This window comes from Pinus tabuliformis, chromosome 4_2, assembly GCF_031772625.1.
Source record: "Pinus tabuliformis cultivar Carrire ecotype Pingquan chromosome 4_2, CPIR1, whole genome shotgun sequence".
Taxonomy (NCBI): domain Eukaryota; kingdom Viridiplantae; phylum Streptophyta; class Pinopsida; order Pinales; family Pinaceae; genus Pinus; species Pinus tabuliformis.
In genome coordinates this window covers 818,991,037-819,010,677 of record NC_142304.1, presented here as the reverse complement: position 1 = coordinate 819,010,677, position 19,641 = coordinate 818,991,037, and positions in this window count along the sequence as shown.

Here is a 19,641-nt window from a genome sequence, read left to right as displayed (position 1 = left end):
CATGGTCCCCTGGACATTATCATACTCTTGTTGCAACTTGAGCACCTCTGTCTCTAGTCGCTGTAGGTTTGGATCTTCCTGCAGGTATGTAAGCATGGTTAGTGCTTGATCCAACATCCCGATGCAATCCTGTACCGCTTGGCCAATTTACTATAACGCAGACGTGTTACTCTCTAACCTTTGGAGGTGTGGAAGGTTGTGCCTTCAACTATAGCTTGACGATCTGCAGGTTCAGCTCCAACTGAACCTTCGTTGTTTCCTCCCTGGCCTCGCGGACTCCGGCTGCCAATCTGTGGACCCGCTCTACTGCTGGTAGCTCTGCCGACACGGCCAACTCTAGGATGCTCCTACATGCATCCTCTACCGCCTGCTCCAGTCCGTGAGCCTGCACAACCAGCTCATCATGCTGGTAGCTGAGCTGATCCATGTTTATTTTCTGATCATTCAAGGCCGGATCACGTGGCCTTCCCTAGGACGGAGCTCTGCGATGACCCCATCCTGTAATTGGTACAGGGTTTCACCCGGTAGGGCTACCAAGTTTAAGCTAACACCTTTCATGCTGCTCATCACAACCTGGTCAACCTCACTTGTTGCTACTAGGGGGCCTTCGGGCAACATGAAAGGGTTGTCCCTATAGGTGTGCAACACCTGTTTAGCTTCTGTGGTTCCTGCTATGACGTATGGAGCCATTGTACCTAATTGGGGGGGCTGTACCTGTAAGCCTTGTAGCTACATGCTGAGTGCCCCCAACATAGTGTTCTGCTCCATCCTCATTTCCTGGAATGCGTCCTTGCTGACCTCGCGAATCGTTTCACCGGTGTCAAACAGATAACCTTCTGTGAGCGTTATCGGGTCAACGGACGTCTTTTTCACCTTTACCTTCTTCCTGGGAGCTATTTTCTCAGTGACACATGGCCGCTTGAGTTGGGTCGATGCTGAACTAGGGTTCGTGCGCTCTATTGTCCTATGCACTTCCCTGGTCTGCTGCCCTGTGGACATCTCTTGGCCCTTCTTGGGCTCTTCTGTTGGCACTGTTGTGGTTTCTGTCATCTATTTCATTGCTGCTAGATCGGTCATCTTTTGTTGTGCAGCTTCTTCTTGTTCCTAGTGACTCTTTTCAACTAGCTGTGCGATGCGCAGCTTGGTGTCCTTCTTTCTTTGTTGGGTTGCAGCCTTCTCTATTCCTACCAAGTCTGGGGCATGCCACTCTGGAGGCCATGACTCCATTACTACGAAGATCACATCATCCATTGTGATGAATGGAAGCTTCACCCATTTCTGCATTGGATCCTTGCGCGCCCGGATATATAGGTTATGCATATCCACCTTGAACTCTACTGAGATTTGCAAGCTGTTATAAATCATGGGAGATAGGCACGACCTTCGGTTGATCCACATTTGGATGCTCACCTCCATGAACACCCAGAACACCTTCGTCTCGTGAATCCTCTTCGCGTCTTTTGTAGCCCAGAGCGAGGTGTACCTTGCGGCTTCGGGCAGATCATCCTCAATACTAGGAAACTGGTTGTCCTCCGGTAGTTCCCCTGCAACCAACAAGATGGATAAGAGCAACCACGCATAGTGGAAGGTCTTACCTTACTCCTAGGCCTCCTTGTAGTTCGTCAGAAACTCCTCGCAAAGGAACTGCGCCCAGTTGAACTATACCCCCTCCGTGCACTACTCTGCCAGTGCAATCACAGATGCTGGTACTTCGTCGGCGCGACATTTCCTCATCATCTTGCCAACCAATAGCTGGGTGGCTACATGTGCCCCTATGTTCTTAATGCTTGCTATTGTGTACCCCCAATTTTTCTTCTCTAGTTTATACTTGGCCTTCATGGCTTCTGCAAGGGCCAAGTCGCTGCTTTTTCCCGCTATGGCAACAGGGTCGTGTCCTTTGAAGGGCAATCAAGAAATTCTATGAATTAGGTCGGCCGTGATGGGAATAGGCTCCTCTAGCCAAAGATACCCATCATGCACTAGGCACAGCAGCTACCTGATGACAAAAATGGTGATGGGTGCATGGTGGTAGTGGGGTATCCATTGCAGATGGAGTAACCGAGCCTTCTCCACATCGCGCAACCATTTCTACTTCATTAAACTCTCCGTGGCCAGGTGTGGGAACTTCTCACTGTCCGCGAGGTCCCAATCCTTGAACTTCATGGTAGGTATTTTTCCCAAAGGTGGACCTTCAAACATTATATTGTTGGGGAGGATCAAGGTTTAGAGCGCACTCTTCGTGGCCTCCAGGTCTTTTGGTATCTTGGCTTTCCCTTTCCACAGGGGGATGTATGTAGCTAGCTTTGTTGTGGAAGGCATTGGTGAGACATCCTCTGCCACATCATCTTACACCTCAATTTGAGTGATTAGAGCTTTCAAGTCTTCCTCCTCTTCGTATGATTCAATGGTGACAACTTTTCCCTTTTTTTCCATTAACAATATTCCAAACCGTGGCTTTCTTGGGGATACACGGACTGGGCCCATAGTCTACTTATCTTTCTTTGGCCATGGTGTTCGTGGTGATTTTGGAACTTTTCACGCAACTACCACTTCTATGGGCTCCTCATGGGCCATATGGGGCTTCGCGGTATCTTCAGCGAATCGTACTCTTGTTCTGGCAGTAGTTGTCGAGTCTATAGTCAAAGGTGGTAAGAGTACACAATGCTCATTGCTTTGTAACTTCTCCATGTTCACACAACCAAGTGTTGCCTCATGGCTAGCGCTAGGGATTTTATAGCATATTTTGAATTTTAATTCGACCATTCCCCCCACTTCTGAGTCATTAATGCCTTCTTGGTAGCATACAATGCCAAATCTAGCTCTTAATTTGTGTCTTAATTGCATGCCACCCACTCCTCTTTGCCGTAAATTGGACATCTTGTCATGAACAGTGACACCAACAGTCACCTCCTAGCCTACCCACACGGTAGCGTAGCCCCCTATGCGCGGGTGCGAGCCCTATGACATACTGATCCTGCGCATACCCTCCTGATCGCACAACTCCCTCACAAACTCTTTTATAGTCCCACGCTCTTTCAACTACTTGGAGCGCTAATACTGTGCTCCCTATGGATAGTCAGGTGGTCGCACCACCTATGCGAGGCTTCAATTCACCTTCTAGCTCAGTCCGCGAGTACCCCTCAGTTACCCTTGCAACAGTCATCATCGTGCCTTCCTCCTTACGCGGTGTACTCCCCCAGTAACTCTGTTTGGTAAGGTGTGGTCGCAGACATGGTAGCAGAGTCATAAATACTCGGCGACAATCTTCTAATGCACTAGTATGGATGCCCTTATCTTGTCCTATCATTTTATCGATGTGACATGCTTGCGCGATTTCGGTTTCCAGTATTTTGATTTCCGCATCCATTAACATGCTTTTTTGCCTCAGTGGTACCTGATTTTCTTCGAGTTCGTGAAGTTTAGGGTTCCCTCGCTGAATGGCTTTTTGAATCTGCATATGTTCGTCCTCGTGCGGCTGCATAATTCCTTCATCCTGGTCCTCACGTACTATCCCAACTGTGGGAGTTATTGCATGAGGATTCCTTTCCTGCAAAACTATGGTCTTGACTCTGCTCTTCAGCTTCGGAATCATTTCCACGCTCAGGTTTTTGCACATGGCCCTATAGGCCCATCGAACCACTTGTAAGCGCAAGTCCCAATCAGTGCATCTCGCTTGGTGAACCCTGTTCAGGATTCTGCATACCTTCTTGAATGCTTCTATGTGGAACATTTATGGTGCAAGTTTCTTTTCCTGCTACCGCATCCTGTTCCGATTTTCGATCCTTAGTTTGGGGTGTTCTTGTGTGGACTGCATAGCACATGTCTGTACCCATCGACATAGGTGGGCACACAAGCTGCTCTATCCTAGCTAGCCGACTCTCATTCAAAGCTGGGGGCTTCCAAACTGTAGGAACATCATCCTTCACATCCATGCTAGTTCTCAAATTTTTCTTGGTGTGTACCGCACCATTTTGCGGGTGTTGCATGTAGTGCCCATTTCAATGTATCAAACTGTTGTTGTTTTGGTACTGTTCTTTCAAATTTTCTCAAGAACCCATCCACCGTTGTCAATCCATCATATGTTGGCAGCTCTCATGCCTCTGTTATCACTCAACGTAGTGATCTAATCATCATGTTGCAATTCAGCATTATCACTTCGTGCAATTGATTCTGCCATTATTCTACTTCTTTGTCTGAATCTGAAGCGCAGGAGCTTTCACGGTCCCACGAGATCCTCCCATCTATAGTAGAATTCACCCAATCCTGGTCTCACGCAGTTATCTTGTAAATACAATCAAGATCATCATCACTTTCATCGTCACTCACTAGTTCAATGTAGTGTGCTCCTTTGGTTGGGTCTAGTGGGACTACGATGCGTAGGGACTTTTTCTCAAAGATCTTTTTGCACTTCTTCAGATTGATGACTTGATTCATATCGGTGGCCCAGAATATTCCTAACAACGTGGGATAGGGATTGCTGTCATTGACAATCTCTATCACTTCAAAATCCGCCTACGCGTTCACGCCTTCAATATCAACTGTTACCCCTTGCAACCTTCCCATGGGAAAATTCTCCTGTTGGTTCGCCATTCGTCATTAAATAGGGGACCACTATAACATGGGCTTGCCCATACATTCCTATGTTTTCTTTGGTAATACATTCGCGTCTGAACCCAGATCTAGGATTACCTGATCCATTTCATATTCCCCAATCTATGTAGTCAACCTCATTTCTCTTCTAGTGCACAATGCATGCTTTCCCAATTTTCGGATGATGCGCGATTCCCCTGACCCCACACACCTAGTGCTCAGTTCCTGTAGTCCTTTAACCGCCTTTTTGTCACGCAGTAGTTTCATGCATGTCTCCAGAAAGGTAGTAAGCATTGAAGGATCCATTCCTAGCTCTGGTTGATCATTACTCTCTGAAGTGGAGGCCTCCTCGAAGCTCTTCTTAGCATCCATGAATGTCTTCGTTACGCGTTCTAAATCAAACTCGGGTTCCTTTGCAAGAGCCTTGAAAACCCACGTAATTTCCTCTGGCTACTTTCCCTTATCCTCTCCCGTGGTCGCACAACTTCTAAGCATCATGTTTACGTTCGGGTCCTCTTCACGTGGTTCAAACCTCATCACTGGTATATTATGAGTCGGGGGAGGCTAGAATACCCCTTTTTCGCTCATCTTTGTGATCAACATAGGATAGTCTATTGTTTCATGATAAAATTGAGCATAATACTTACATGATATCCTCATCAGGTTGGTACAGTCACAAGCATAGTGCCCTGGTCCTCCACAATTGTAACAAATTAATTGTCTGCGGCCCCTTCCTAGTCCCATTCCTCCTCATCCTCAACCTTTCCCCTAAAATCTAGTGCACGCCATCTCCACATCCGGGTCGAGGGTTCACGTTTCGATCTGCATTCTATAGGCTGGGGTCCAATCCATCATTAGCTCATAACTACAACAAGTGCACTCATCGTGGCCTACCGACCTACAGAAATTACAAAACAATTGTTAGGGTGTTTGTGTATATTTTTGTAGAAAATGACAGTTGTTCATCGTGTGTTTCCCTCCTATCTGACAGATCAAACACCATAAAGCGGGTGTCATGCTTGGCCCTACCTACGCCTTCGGTCTCAACGACATTGGTCCTCCTCCTACCAAGTAGTTCGCGAACACTGGATAGTGATCCTTGTCATGACCCTGGCCTTTACATTTTATGAACCATACTTCCTTGCGCATCTCTGGCTATAGTGCCCTATCCTGCTTCAAGCTTTGCATTTCCAAACATAGTTCTGTAGTTGCTTGTGGATTTACTGAAATCCCAACCCAGGGTCTTATATCGAGGTTTCATGTAATCGCATCGCCACCTCCAACGCTTTGGCCTGGGTAGAAAGTTTCTGCTGTGACAGCGCCATCCTCAAGTGTGGTGTCAGAGATGCTACAAACCATGCATGATGTTGTGCATCTATTAGTGTCATATTGGCCTCACAGATCATACTCTTCAGCCTTTGGTCCAAATCCGAGGGGGTCTCACCCAAAAGCATCGTGATCTCTTTAAACCCGATGATTGACTGTGTCTCTGATTTTGGCCTACTAAATTCTCTATTCAACGCATTTTGGATCTTTGCTATCCCTACATTTGGGTGGTCGTTAGAGTGCTTGATGTACCATGTTAATGTGCAATCCTGCAGCGCGCTCACCAATGTAGCCCTCTTAATGTTGTTGTCTGTGACACCTTGTGCTTCCCATACTGCTCTTACCACGAACCAGAATTGGTCCAGATCCTCATTCCCTACTCCTCTGAATATTGGTAGTTTGATCGCGCTCGCCATACTGAACCGTGGAGGTGGTGGAGGTGGAGTGGGTGGAGATGGAGGTGAAGGAGGTGAAGTGGGTGGCAGTGTGGGTGGTAACCGCAGAATCCGCTGCCTTATCAAATTGACCATACTTCTTGGAGAAACTTTCACGATCTTGTTCATGCTCTCCCATGAGGGTGAAATTAAGGAAATATTTTCTAATTCTTCACTACTTCCGCTTCTGTATATTTTTCCACTCCAAGTAGTCCCAAACATTAATTTATTCACATAACCTGCTTTTCACATAACAACATCTTAATCCAGGTATTCAAAGATTTAATATACTTACCTCATGGTCCCTTGAGAAAACGTCGCTCTGCCTCGCTGTAACTGACAATCGTGTCCACCATGAACTCAGTGACAAATCCTCCTATTATTCGGTTGAGCCAATAGTCTGCAACTTGCGCTATCTTATCTTCTAAGGCTTCTACTTTGCGCACTAATTTTGGAGTCCACACTATCAGTTGGTCGAGCCTACACCTTCCCTAGCTATCAGCTAACCTTTCAATCCACTCATACAATTTAGAAGGAAAGGATGCAAAGAAAATCTCGTGGATTTTCGTATACACGTAGCAATCCAACCACTTTTTCTCAGATACTTGTGGAGTTTTGTTTTCCTGTATCGCAAACTCGTGAATCTTCTTGTCCAACCACTCTTCAATTTCCTTCTTTGTTGGGTTCCAATGGCACGATATTAGACATCCCTTATGCGGATCCTGATCCTAGCAATGGAACCATTTTTTGGATTAATGGGGCCTGACCCAGGTTTGTAAGTGATTTAGCAAAGCAAATCCCGGTACTACTGGCCCTTGCAACAACAGTCCACGGAGCGAGGACTAAGGTCTCACCCAAAGTAGTATGGGAGGGTGCTAGAACCAAGTTTCTACACCTTGGGGATGTCTAATATGTGGTGATTGGTACACGGTCCAACCTTCACACTTACTGTGCTACGCGCACCTGTGGGCCCCCTGCTCCCTTTGATACTGTCTTTGTGTACTTCTAGTCGCTGCGCGACCCGTGCTATTTACCGAAGCCTTTCTTAATTAGTCTCTATTAGCTGATTACTTAGATTAAATTTACATATAAGCATTCATATGAGTATTCATCCAATTCACGCAGTAAATAAATAGAGTAACAACAACATATAACATCAAAATAAGGATTGAAGAATAGGTGCACATAATAGTATTGTTTATTAACTTTTAGTTCCAAATATAGACCTAACTCTGTCTTGTGCACTCAGCTGTAGGGGTCCCCGCACTTAGCTGCGGACACTACTAGGCCTCTGTGCACTCAGCTGCAGAGCCTCTTCCTATTACTATGACCCAATACACTTCAACTTTCCCCCTATGCTCTAACCATGCCTTTGCATCTATCTATTACTTGCTTGCCCAAAAGAACTATCTTTACCCTTAGAGCCTCACTCTATTTATACAATCCTATGGTCTGCGGACCATGGGTAGGCCGACACAACTTTACACTATTTTACCATTCTTAGGGCACTCATCCTGGACTTTCATGCTCCACGCCAGCACTTCGCGGAGTCTTACAATACATTTGACCAAAACTCGGGCTTTAAGCCCCAAAACCTGTTGTAGGGGATCCCATGCCCAACAGGGAGTAGGACTAGGTGAATCCAATAGCGGATGACAGACTCTCATGGGAGCACGAAAGCTCCTACACCTCGGATTCAGACGAGGAAATAGAACAATGGCAGAACCAGTTACACGAGGTAACCACACTCAACTGTAAGACGATGACAAGGTCGCTGCAGTGTGTGGAAATAGAGGTAAGATATCTGCCTATGTATGACAGGTTGAGCGAGGTGGATGCTTTCCTAAATAAATTTGAAAGAGAAGTACCATAACAATAGCGTTTCGATGCTCTGAAATGGGTACTGCGTGCTATGCATGCAAGATGGTGGGGTACACATTAAAGAAGTTTCGAGGACTTGCACAAATGCAGAAGGATGATGATCATTCGGTTTGGGATGCCTCAGATGCGGCTAATAGACAAGTATGATGGACGGGATGATCCACGTGCACACCTCGTGAAATGGGCCAAGGTAAATGGGGAAGAGCCACAATTTGAGTGGGTGCACCTGTTCTGTCATACCCTGAATATCATACCCATGAATTGGTATACTGAGATGGAGCTCTGCCATGGCACGAGCGAATGGGATATCTTGCGTGAAGGATTCCTCTCAACCTTCACATTTGAGGATCGTTTGTGGGAGACTGTTGATGATGTGCTACAAGTAGTAAAAGCAGTTATCTTTAGAATACCCCAAGAGCCAATGGAAGTGCTTCAGCGAGAATGGGTGACCCAGTTGAGCTATGCGCTGAAGTGTTATAATGTAAATATTGAAGAGGATGATGAGGATCCATGAAAAATTAACATTCCATAAACTAAAGGCTATTGCAAGGTTCAAGGACCATTGATTGAAGATCTTGACATCACCACGCTACTAAAAACGAAGCAGGTAAACATTGGGATGAAGGCTGAACCAAAGTATGCAATGCTCGGTGACTATTGGGATGATGCCACGGTGGATAAGGTCACTGAGGTACTTCGCAAGTACCAAGAATTATTCCCGACCAACATTACAGACTTGAAGGGGATCATTGGTGATTTAGGGATGATGGATATCACCCTAAAACCCAACAAAAATTCAATTAAGTAGACGCCTTACTGCTTGAATCCGAAGTACAAGGAAAAGGTCCGCATACAACTAGACAAATTGTTTCTAGCTGGAATTATTGAGCCGGTGGAAGAATCCAACTGGGTGAGCCCTATGGTAGTGCAGGAGAAAAAGGAGAAGGGCGAGATAATAATATGCGTGGACCTAAGGAAGTTGAATGAAACCTGTGTACATGACCCATTCTTGACCCCATTCGCAGATGAAGTATTAGAAAATGTTGGCGGGCAAGAAGCATATTCTTTCACAGATGGGTTCTCAAGGTACCACCAGATCAAAATCACACCAGAAGGCAGGAGCAAGACCACCTTCACCATTTAATGGGGTTACTTTCAATACTCTGTCATGCCATTTGGGTTAAAAAACACGCCAGCCATCTTTTTGCGCATAGTTGTTGCTGGCTTCAAAGAATATATCCAAAAATTCCTGGAGGTCTATCTAGATGATTAGACTATCTTTGGATTGATTAAGCACCACGTAGCAAGCTTACGCTTGATGTTGGATAATTTCCGATGACACCATATTGCGTTGAACCTTAAGAAGTGTATGTTCCCCATTCCCTTTGGGAGCCTACTAGGAAATGTGGTCTACAAACAGGGACTAATAGTCGACCCCATGAAGATTGTAGTAATTCTGAATTTGGAAGCACCGTGAAGTGTTAAACAGTGGCGTGCTATGTTGGGACAGACAGGGTACTACAGGAATTTCATCAAAAGCTATGCCCAATTCATCGTGCCGATGGAGAAACTATTGAAAAAGGATGTCACATTCTACTGGAATGATGATTGCATGGCTCTTAATCGTGCATCATAGTCTTTAAAGGGATACAATATAGCGCTACTAGATGCATTAAGCAAAATGAGATTGCGGATATCGCAATATCACATTTCGTAAATTTCTAATGGTCATTCTAATGGCATGGTTATTTTCTTGCGAACAATGTGAAGTGAAAAATGCGATTGCGAAATGACAAGGTGATGTTATCACACCGTGAGACTTAATCGCATATCGCAATTTTCTGAAGGTGTTTTAAAATAGTCATGTGGAAAAGTGTGATTTGCGATTTGCGATGTGGATTTCATCCTTAGTTCATTTTGTAAGGTTTTGCTAGGTCTTTTCTTAGAATTAGGTATTATTATCCCTAACCTTAGCTGTTATTCTTTATAATTGGGGGAGTTGTTTCATAGTACAACAATCAGTGATTCACTTGGGAGAACCAGTTATCTCTGAGTAGTTTTATGAAATTTCTAAAAAATTTCAAAGTAATTAGAGTTATAAGAATATTGATTACATGAGTTATAAGGTAAACAAAATTTCTCTGGAATCATCATTACTTGCTCAGCTTATTTACTTAATTACTTTACCCTTATAATGATAGAATTATAAATGTTTGCATCAGCCAATAATAAGGTTTAAAGTAATATAGCAGGTGCCTTTTGCAGATTAGTTTTTTGGTGTTTACTCACTTATAACAGATAGGGCCTTTGTTGTCAGCAGACTTTCATAGCCTCGACAGGGTTATCTTTTAACCAACAATGATTCATTATCCCATCTGTGTGAATTTTCAAATTTAAAAATGATATTCACGTGGATTGAATCTCACTTGGACCTTGTCCCTTTTTTCCCTTTTGAATGTAATCCTTTTCTTTTTTGGTTTCTTAAACGACATTGTCTAGGTGTGGTAACCTACTAATGACAATTCCATTCACTGGTTGTAACTAAACTGAAGAAGATGGCTCTTAATGAGACCCCTTGTCTTCTGATTGAGATCATTAGCTATTACCCTGTTTGATATGAAGTATTGGTAGTATCAGTTTTAATCACTTCCCTATGAACATGGTAAACAAGCTCGTAATGAGACTTTTTATCTTTTAAGTTTATATATTTTAGAATTACACTCTGAAAAAGGAAAATTTTAACAGATGGGGTGGATCATTGGCTCTTTTGAGAGTTTTGGGTGATAATGATAGAGTTTTTAAGATACTGATCCGCAGAAAGTCCTTACTTGGTTAAATATTCTTTTCTTAACTAACAAAAAAAACCTTCATATTCTTTGAAGATAAGAGTTTATTCGTAAAATAAATGTTTTAAGAAAGATTACGTTTTTCCAAAGAAATCAAGTTTACTTTAGTACTCAAATGTCCTAATTATTCCTTTTAACTCTTAGTTTCTTATAAAAGCATAAAAACATAAATGTTATCAAAGATTTTACTTTGAAAAGCCAAAAATAAATACTAGTTAACCATTATTTTCCTAAAAAGAAATATGTTACAAAATTGGAAGAGGTTATCTCCTAGGAAAAGTATTTTTTCAAAATTTTCCCATTAATGGGCAAAGAATCCTTCTTACCTGACAAGTCTTGTAAAAGAATCATTGATTGTCCAATTTTTTCAATGATTTGAAAAGGGATAAGCCATAGTCTTTGGAATTTGGTATGCCTACCCTTTTCCTTGTGTGCTTTGTCCCATTTTAGAACCAAGTCACCTACTTCAAGATTTTTTTGATTGGAAAAAGTTATGTCAAAAGAAGATTTGACTAATTGCTGATGATGGAAGTGGGTTTCTTTAGCCCTTTCTCTTTCTTCTTCAAGCTTGAGAATTTGAAATTGTCTAGCTTGGAGAGAAGATGAAGGGTTTTCATTGATGAATTGTACTAGGGAAAAAGATGTGATTACTACGTTTATGGGAAGAACAACTTCTTTTCCATAAATTAAAGCAAAAGGAGAAGAACCAGTAGAGGCTTTTTGAGTAATCCTATCTTCCCATAGAGAAAATGTTAATGTTTAGTGCCAATTCCTTTGATTTTGATCAGTAGTCCTTTTGATAATTCTCATGAGGTTCTTGTTTGTTGATTCTGCTAATCCATTACCTTGAGGATAATAATTGGTTGAATATTTCAACTTAAAACCTTGCTTAAGAGTGAATTCTACCATTTTATTTCCAGAAAAGTAAGATGCATTATCAAAGATTAAAGCTGAGGGTAAGCCAAACCTAGTAATTATGTACTGATAAATGAAGTCTGTGATGTTTTTTGTATTAGCTATCTTTAATGGGAAAACTTCTACCCACTTAATAAAGTAATCAGTAGTTGTAAGGATGTACCTATGCTTCTTGGAAGAGTTAGGAACAATCTCACCAATTATGTCTAATCCCCATTGTTCAAATGGTTGTTGGATGCTAACTGGTTGTAAAGGGAATGTTGTCTTTCTTTCTCTTCCTATTGTGGTTTTACAAGTTTTGCACTTCCTTTCATATTCATGTGCATATTTGAATATCATTGGCCAATAATGTCTTGCATGTAGCATTTTGTGAGGAGTGGTATTTCCTCCAAAATGTCCTCTAGCTAGTCCATCATGTAATTCCTACATGATCTTTTCGGCTTCATGTTTATCTAGGAATCTTAGCAATACTGAACCATAATTATTCCTAAACAATACATCATTGACCAGCTCATACTAATTTGATTTCAATCTTAAAGCTTGCTTTGTTTTATAATTAATATGCATAGGAGCATATCTGTTTTTTAGATAAAATTTCAAATCAGCATATTGTGATTGTGTATCATTGAGGCTTACCTCTGATATTTGCACTTCATTACCTTGATCTTCTTCTGGTGGTAACTGGGAAGCTCCTGTTAACATCCTGCAAAAACCTTGGCCCCTGACAATTTTAGCTGGCCAGATTTCTACATCATATTCTTGGAGTGCAGTTACCCAATTAGCTCTTTTCTCCCCTACTTCTCTTTGGATCAATAGTTTTCCTACTGTAGGGTAGGGTACAACTATCTTTGTATGGGTTTTAAGAAGAAAAGGTCTAAAATTTTCCAAAGTTTTAAAAACAGAAAATGCTTGTTTCTTGACAGCTGAATAATTTAATTCAGTGCCTTGCAAGTTAGAACTGAAAAAGGAGATGGGTGCCTTGATATTTTCATCGTTCAGCTGTGTCAAAACTGCTACATATGATGTATCAGATGAAAAATTATATAATACAAAAGGTTTGAGAAAGTTAGGGGTTGTTGATGAAGGAGCATTAATAAAGGATTTTTTTATCAACTCAAAAGACTCTCTTTCATCTTTGTTCCTTCTGAAAACTATATTTTTTCTTATCATTGCTTGAAAGGGTAGGACAATTTGAGAAAAATCTGGTACAAATCATTTAACAAAATTTATTTGGCCCAGGAATGATTGCATGGTTTTTTTGTTGTGTTGGAGGGAAATCTTTTCAATCTCTTGGACTCTATCAGGATCAATGTAAATTCCTTTCTTGGATACTATAAATCCAAGGAGTTTGCCTTTTGATAAAGAAAAATAATATTTTTTGTGATTTAAAGAAATGCTATATTTCTTTCATCTTTCAAAAATGTGCTTTAGGTCACTCAAATGATTGTTCCTATCCTTAGAATAGACTGTGATATCATCCAAGTAAATAACAACCAATTTATTGATTAGACCTCTAAAGGAAATGTCCATAACACATTGAAATGTGGCACTAGCATTAATCAGTCCGAAAGGCATCTTCTGATAGGCATATGTTCCCCACTTGGTCCTGAATGTTGTCTTTAATCTATCATCTGGATGCACAAGAATTTGATTATATCCTGAGAATCCATATAGAAAATACATTAATTTGAAACCCACAATTGATTGCAATATCTGCTCCATAGTAGGCAAGGGTTTTGACAAGCTTGATTCAGGTTTCTAAAACCAATACAAATCCTAATATCCCCATTCTTTTTCCTTACGGGTACCATGTTCGATACCCACTTATAATGTCTAACAGGGAAGATTATTTTGGCCTTCAGAATCTTGCTCAATTCATATTTGATTTGACTTTCAACGTTTGGGTGAATTTTGTGAAGCTTCTATTGAACTGGCTTTTCATTCGAAGTCATGGGTATGGTATGTTGAATTATAGAGGTATCATAGGTTTTGAGATCTACATAATCCCAAGAATAGACACCTTTATATTTTTTCAATAACCTAATGAATGAATTTCTTTCTTCAGATGTTATGTCAAGACCTAGGTTGACATTTTGAGGTTTTTCATTTGACCCTAGGTTCACTACTTCAAATCTCAGAGTAAAACTTTGAGTTTTAGAGTTAGTAATTTTCTTGAACCTATCCTTTAGATCATAAAGATCTTCCATCTTAACCACAGATATTGGGATTGGGTTTTGATCATGATTATGCTTGATTTCTAGATCATGTTCATGTTCATCTATGATTTGTTCTGCATACGATCCCTCAGATGTAAGGAAATTAACTATATGCGCATCGTTGTTGAATACTCTCCAATTTGTTACATTTTTAGGAATAGATGTCCTAAATATTAAATTTATTGAAAATTTGTTTGGACTAAACTCTTTTGATGATATAATCCTAGATGCTACATTAGCAAGTAAGTCAGCACTTGCGTTTTGCAGTCTAGGGATTGAAGATATGTTGAAAGAATAGAAATGAGAAGTCAATTTTTGAGCTAAATATTGATAGTGTTTAAGGTGCCCAGAGACACAATGGATTGTATTTCTCACCTGTTTCACAATTATTTTAGAATCACCATAGACTTTCAGGTATTTGACATTAAGACCGATGGCTTTATATAGTCCTTGGATCAGTGCTTCATATTCAGTGATATTATTAGTGCACTGGAATTCAAGTTTGTAGGCCAACATGGTTTTATCTCCTTGCGGATTGATCAAAATTCATCCTGCACCCGCTCCGTCATTTGATTTAGAACCGTCAAAATAGAGAGTCCAGAACAGAGAGTTATTAGAAACTTTATCTACTAAACTTAGACATCTGGAAGCATCTGTTTGTGAAAAATTTTCGATTTGAGAAACTAGAGCTTTATCTAAAAAGGGAGATCTCTAAGCATTAAAGGATCCTAAAGAGGACTCAGCTGAGTAATTTCCAATGATATTATTAGTGAAGGCAATAGGTTTGTTTCTTCCCTCAAGGTTGGTGGTTGTATATTTCATGAATTTCTCTCGGTCTACCATGATTTGGTTTGGTTTACCATTGTGTGGCAACCACATGTGAGACCAATCAATTGTGAAATAACTGCGCAACTTTTCAAACCAATCCCTTTTGAGAATTAAACCATAAAATTTAGGGATATTGGCCACTAAAATATCAATTCTTTGTGAAACTTTTGGATTGGAGGAAAGCCTCATTGAAACTAATGTTATTTCTCCAAGCACCTCTACTTTTGTTCTATTTAACTGAACTATGTGCATTGCATATTTTGGAGGTGTAATGTTCAATTTAGTACACACAGTTCTTGGCATTATATTTGAGGAGGCTCCTAGATCAACAAGGCAGTTGTGAACATCCTATTGAAAATTTCATAAGTGAGCAGAAATGGAGGAACATGAGAAATAAACCTATCACTAATCAGAACTAGATCTGAAGGATCTACTTTGTTTGAAGACAAGGAAGGTTTTCCCACATTGTAGGCAGCTTGAGTAACTACAACAGATGATTGAGGAGATAATGACACTGCTTTCAAATCTCTTAATAGAATCTTCTGTTGTTGTTTGAGTTTAGTGAGCTCATACAACGAGATGTTAGCTCTAGTCTTTTTCATGTCTTCCACTATATTGTATTCAACCATATCTGAGATTACCAATGTATTTTAGGAATTTTTGGAATCTGGAGGAATAGGATCAGTTTGGCTAGTCTTAGATTTCTTAGCTACTATTTTCTCCTTTGTAGGAGTAGCAAATTTTTGCTTCTGATTTTGATGGACATGTCAGGACAATTTTGCTTCTTGTAGTCATTGGCATTGCGTGTGCCTCTTCTTCAGTTGGGAGGATGAAATCCCACATCCTCTTTAGTTCAATTTCTTCTTCCGTTTCAACTTCCGCTTCATTTAGCGAATATTCTTCTGCTTCTTGGTCAGATTCAACATTTGAAATGGTGTTTGGTGGTTGTGATGCAGAAGAAGGGTTCTTTGTGAATGATAAATAGGTTTCTTGGGAGCAGATGATTTCGCGACCTATTTTTTAATTTCGACCATTTCGTTAGACATTGTTTTTAACACTTTTTGGAGGCCTTCAAGATCAAAAGGGTCCTTTGAAGCTTTCTTCTTAGAGTCATCCTTAAATGTTACTTTCTTGGACTTCCTTTCGTCTGTTTGTGATCTCTTTTCCAAAGCTATGATTCTTCTTTCTACAAACAGGGCTTCTTTCATGTTTTCTACAAGGGTAGCCTTATTGGCTCCATCTACAAAAATTGCAATTTTAGAAGGAAGAGATGATATATACCATTCTATTTGTACATCTATAGCAGGTTCAGAAGCAACTGGGATTTTGTTTAGAAATTTGTTAAATCTGGAGTTGAGATTTTTTATCTTTTCATCAGGATTAGCTTTCAAATTAGAAATATCATTGATCAAGGATGCTCTGGTCCTATCATCACCAAATTTTGCAAGAAATACTTCTTGAAAAGTATCCCAGTCTCTAATTGACCCTGCTGGGAGGAAAAAATATGAAGACCCAACAGATCCTTGGAAAGTATAGGGAAACAGTCTGATTATAACATCTTCATGTGCAACCCCATTGAGATTCATGGCTAACATAAAATTATTTAGATGTTATACGGCCGGGAGAGCATCATCAGGATTATACTTAGGCAACCATTTTTCTTGGTTTGCTGGGAGTGCACTTGGATTTGCAACTAGGATAGTACCAGGATTTGTCCAAGGTTGATTGGCCATAACTTGAGTTGGGAACTGAGAAAATGGGAAGGTCAGTCCAGAAGTAGGTATAGATGGTGAAGAACTTACTACTAGATTAATTTTGTTAATTGTAGTACTGATTGGAGAAGTGGATATTTGAGAAATCATGGATTGAATGGAAGTGGACGGGGAAGTAAATGGATTGAAATGTGATGTGATCTTTCTAGTTTCTGCTTCACATGTTGATGAAGTGATTTTCCTATGTCATGGAGGAATGGGGAACTCGAAAGAGGTAACTCCAAGTATTTCACTTTGCAGTCTAGTCAATACACCAGTTTGTTGTAATAAGGAGGTAACACTTTCTTCAGACAGTTTGGGTCTCTCTGGTATCTCTACGGAAATGGATATCTGTTCTAATTTTCATATCAAAGAATGAACTTCAGGAGACTTGGGAGTGTAATCTAGAGAGGGTGGTTTCCTTTCTATTTCAGGATACGAGGGAGATGTTTCTACAGCTTCGGACTTTCGATCAGGAGATTCTGAACGAGTTTCAGAAGGTGTAGAAATGGTGGAGGGATTTTGACTCTTATGAATGCTTTTCGAATGATCTTTAGGTTTATATTCCATTCATAGTTGAATGCTCTCCTTCTAGCACCAAAATTTTGCAGCCTTAGAATTCTACTATCGAAACATGGGGGATAACCACCCGGTCTAGACCTTTGACAACTCCTTTTCCGTTTAAAGTGGTGTCTCCGACAAGGGATAATGGGACTAGTTTCCCAGTGCGTGTTTTAAGATGAGAGTGGGTGGTTCATGAGTGTTTGCAATAGAATAAAGATAATCTAAGTGACCTATTCTATAATGCAATTTCTCTAATTAACTTATTCTAATATAAACTTGGGTATTCCTGTACGGTATGCGATCTACAAAGATATTTGTTTAACATGTGATAATAAAGACTGAACAGAACTAAACAAAGATGATAACGTAAAAGATAATTCCTTTAACTAAATATTTAGTCAAAGGAATTTATAAAATATATCACATATATGATGAGTTATATATGAAGATCATAATTTAACCTAGGCATCGTACAAAAGTGCAATTAACGCTTTAACAGAAACAATGAATCTTACATATAATTCATGAAAGTAAAGTTTTGCCACTAATTAAATGGAAGCAGAATCAAGCATACATGATAATAATACCATATGTGTGAAGCCCTGCTCATTTGGAAAATGACATAGACCAACTTCTTTCTTCAAATCAAACTGTCTCCCAAGAATACAAAAGTGGATCAACAAAGGAAAGTAGTCTAATATCTGAAAGAAACGATCATGTTCCATAATTTCACCAAAGCATTCACAAACTTGCAATAGTGCATTCTTTGAAATTTCTTTTGATAAAATTCTAGACCCTTCTCCAAATGCATGAGAAGGGTATAAATATTATTCTAACTAAATGTGCAAAAATAGGTTATACAAAATTTGAGGAGGTTTCAAACAAACTTCATCCTAACTAGGTAACTAACTCCAAAAATAAACAGAGGCTAAATAAACAGAACTAAGAGGATGAATTGTTGTCTGTCATCTTGTCCTTTAAATCCAAAATATCGGTCATCGGTTGAATTTGAGGAGGTGGCTCGAAATGTGTCCTGAGCTGTCTTGTGAAGATCGCATCAGTGAGCGGTCACAACATCGTTTGAGTTGTATGAAGGGAACAATTGAGAATCATAATTTGGATATGTGGCTTAACAATATACTACCGATACGACTCCCAGTTGGTCATGGTCAGTTTTTTTAATTGCCTCTCTTTGACTCCCCGCCTTTTCTTGCCAGCCTTTGTACATAGTAGTTAAATCGAGCATTTCTTTCATATTTCCTTCTTTAATGAGATTGGTGGCAAACAGGATGTGATTTACTACCTTAATGATATTCTTTAATACTCTGGCTGCCCTTGCAACTGTAAGCTCGGCCTGTTTTATTCTCACATCTCAATCTGTGAAGTGAATGTCATTATGATTTTCCTCAATCTCGGGTAGATTGGCTTTCCTTCCATATTTTATTTCCTTCCATTCGATGAACTCAAATATTATGGTGTTTAAATTATTAAACTATGTTCTCTGGTCGATTGTCTTATCTATTAGCTGGTTGCTAGTAGTCAGATAGGGAGTAATGTGTGACATGTTCTGGCAGAAATACTCTTGTTGTTTCACTAGAAGGGAATTTAATTCCAGGGCCTCTTTAATGAACTCCTCAGTAGTTGGAACATCCTTGTATCTTTCTATGGATTCCTGCATCTCTTGGAGTTGCATATTTTTGGCCGATATATCGGCTTCATGGCTTATTTTTAGGACCTCTATGTCTTGCTGCAATTGTGTGAGTTTCTCAGCCACTTGCTTGTTTGCGCTTGCTTTCTCTTCCTCGAGCTCTTATTCGAGCTACGAAATTCTCTCCTCTTTCTCCCTTAATAAAGTAGAGACCTCAGTAGCCTTGTCCATAGTGGCTGATGTGTATGCTCCCGTGAACTATGATAATCTAGTCAAATTCTTGGCCGGATTGAAAGGAATGTCCTTCCAAACAGTGTCCACCGGCTCGTTTGCAGGTGGGAATTTGGGTGTATCTACCCTTCTCCTTTTTATCCGCCTTCTAACTATAGCCTTGTGGAGAGGGCTATATAACACATCAAGTGGAGGTATTTCTATTACTTTCAGAAAAATTTCTAATGTGGACATAACAGGGATAATTTCAGTACGCTGGGACGTTGTTTCTTGTTCTTCCATAAGTTTGGATTGTTCATCGATAGACTTGGGCTCTGTATCCTTATGAACATGCAGAGGAGTTTTACATTCCTTTTGTTTCTGGGGTATTTGAGGCTTTGGGAGTGCCTTGCAATTTCTGATTAAATTAAT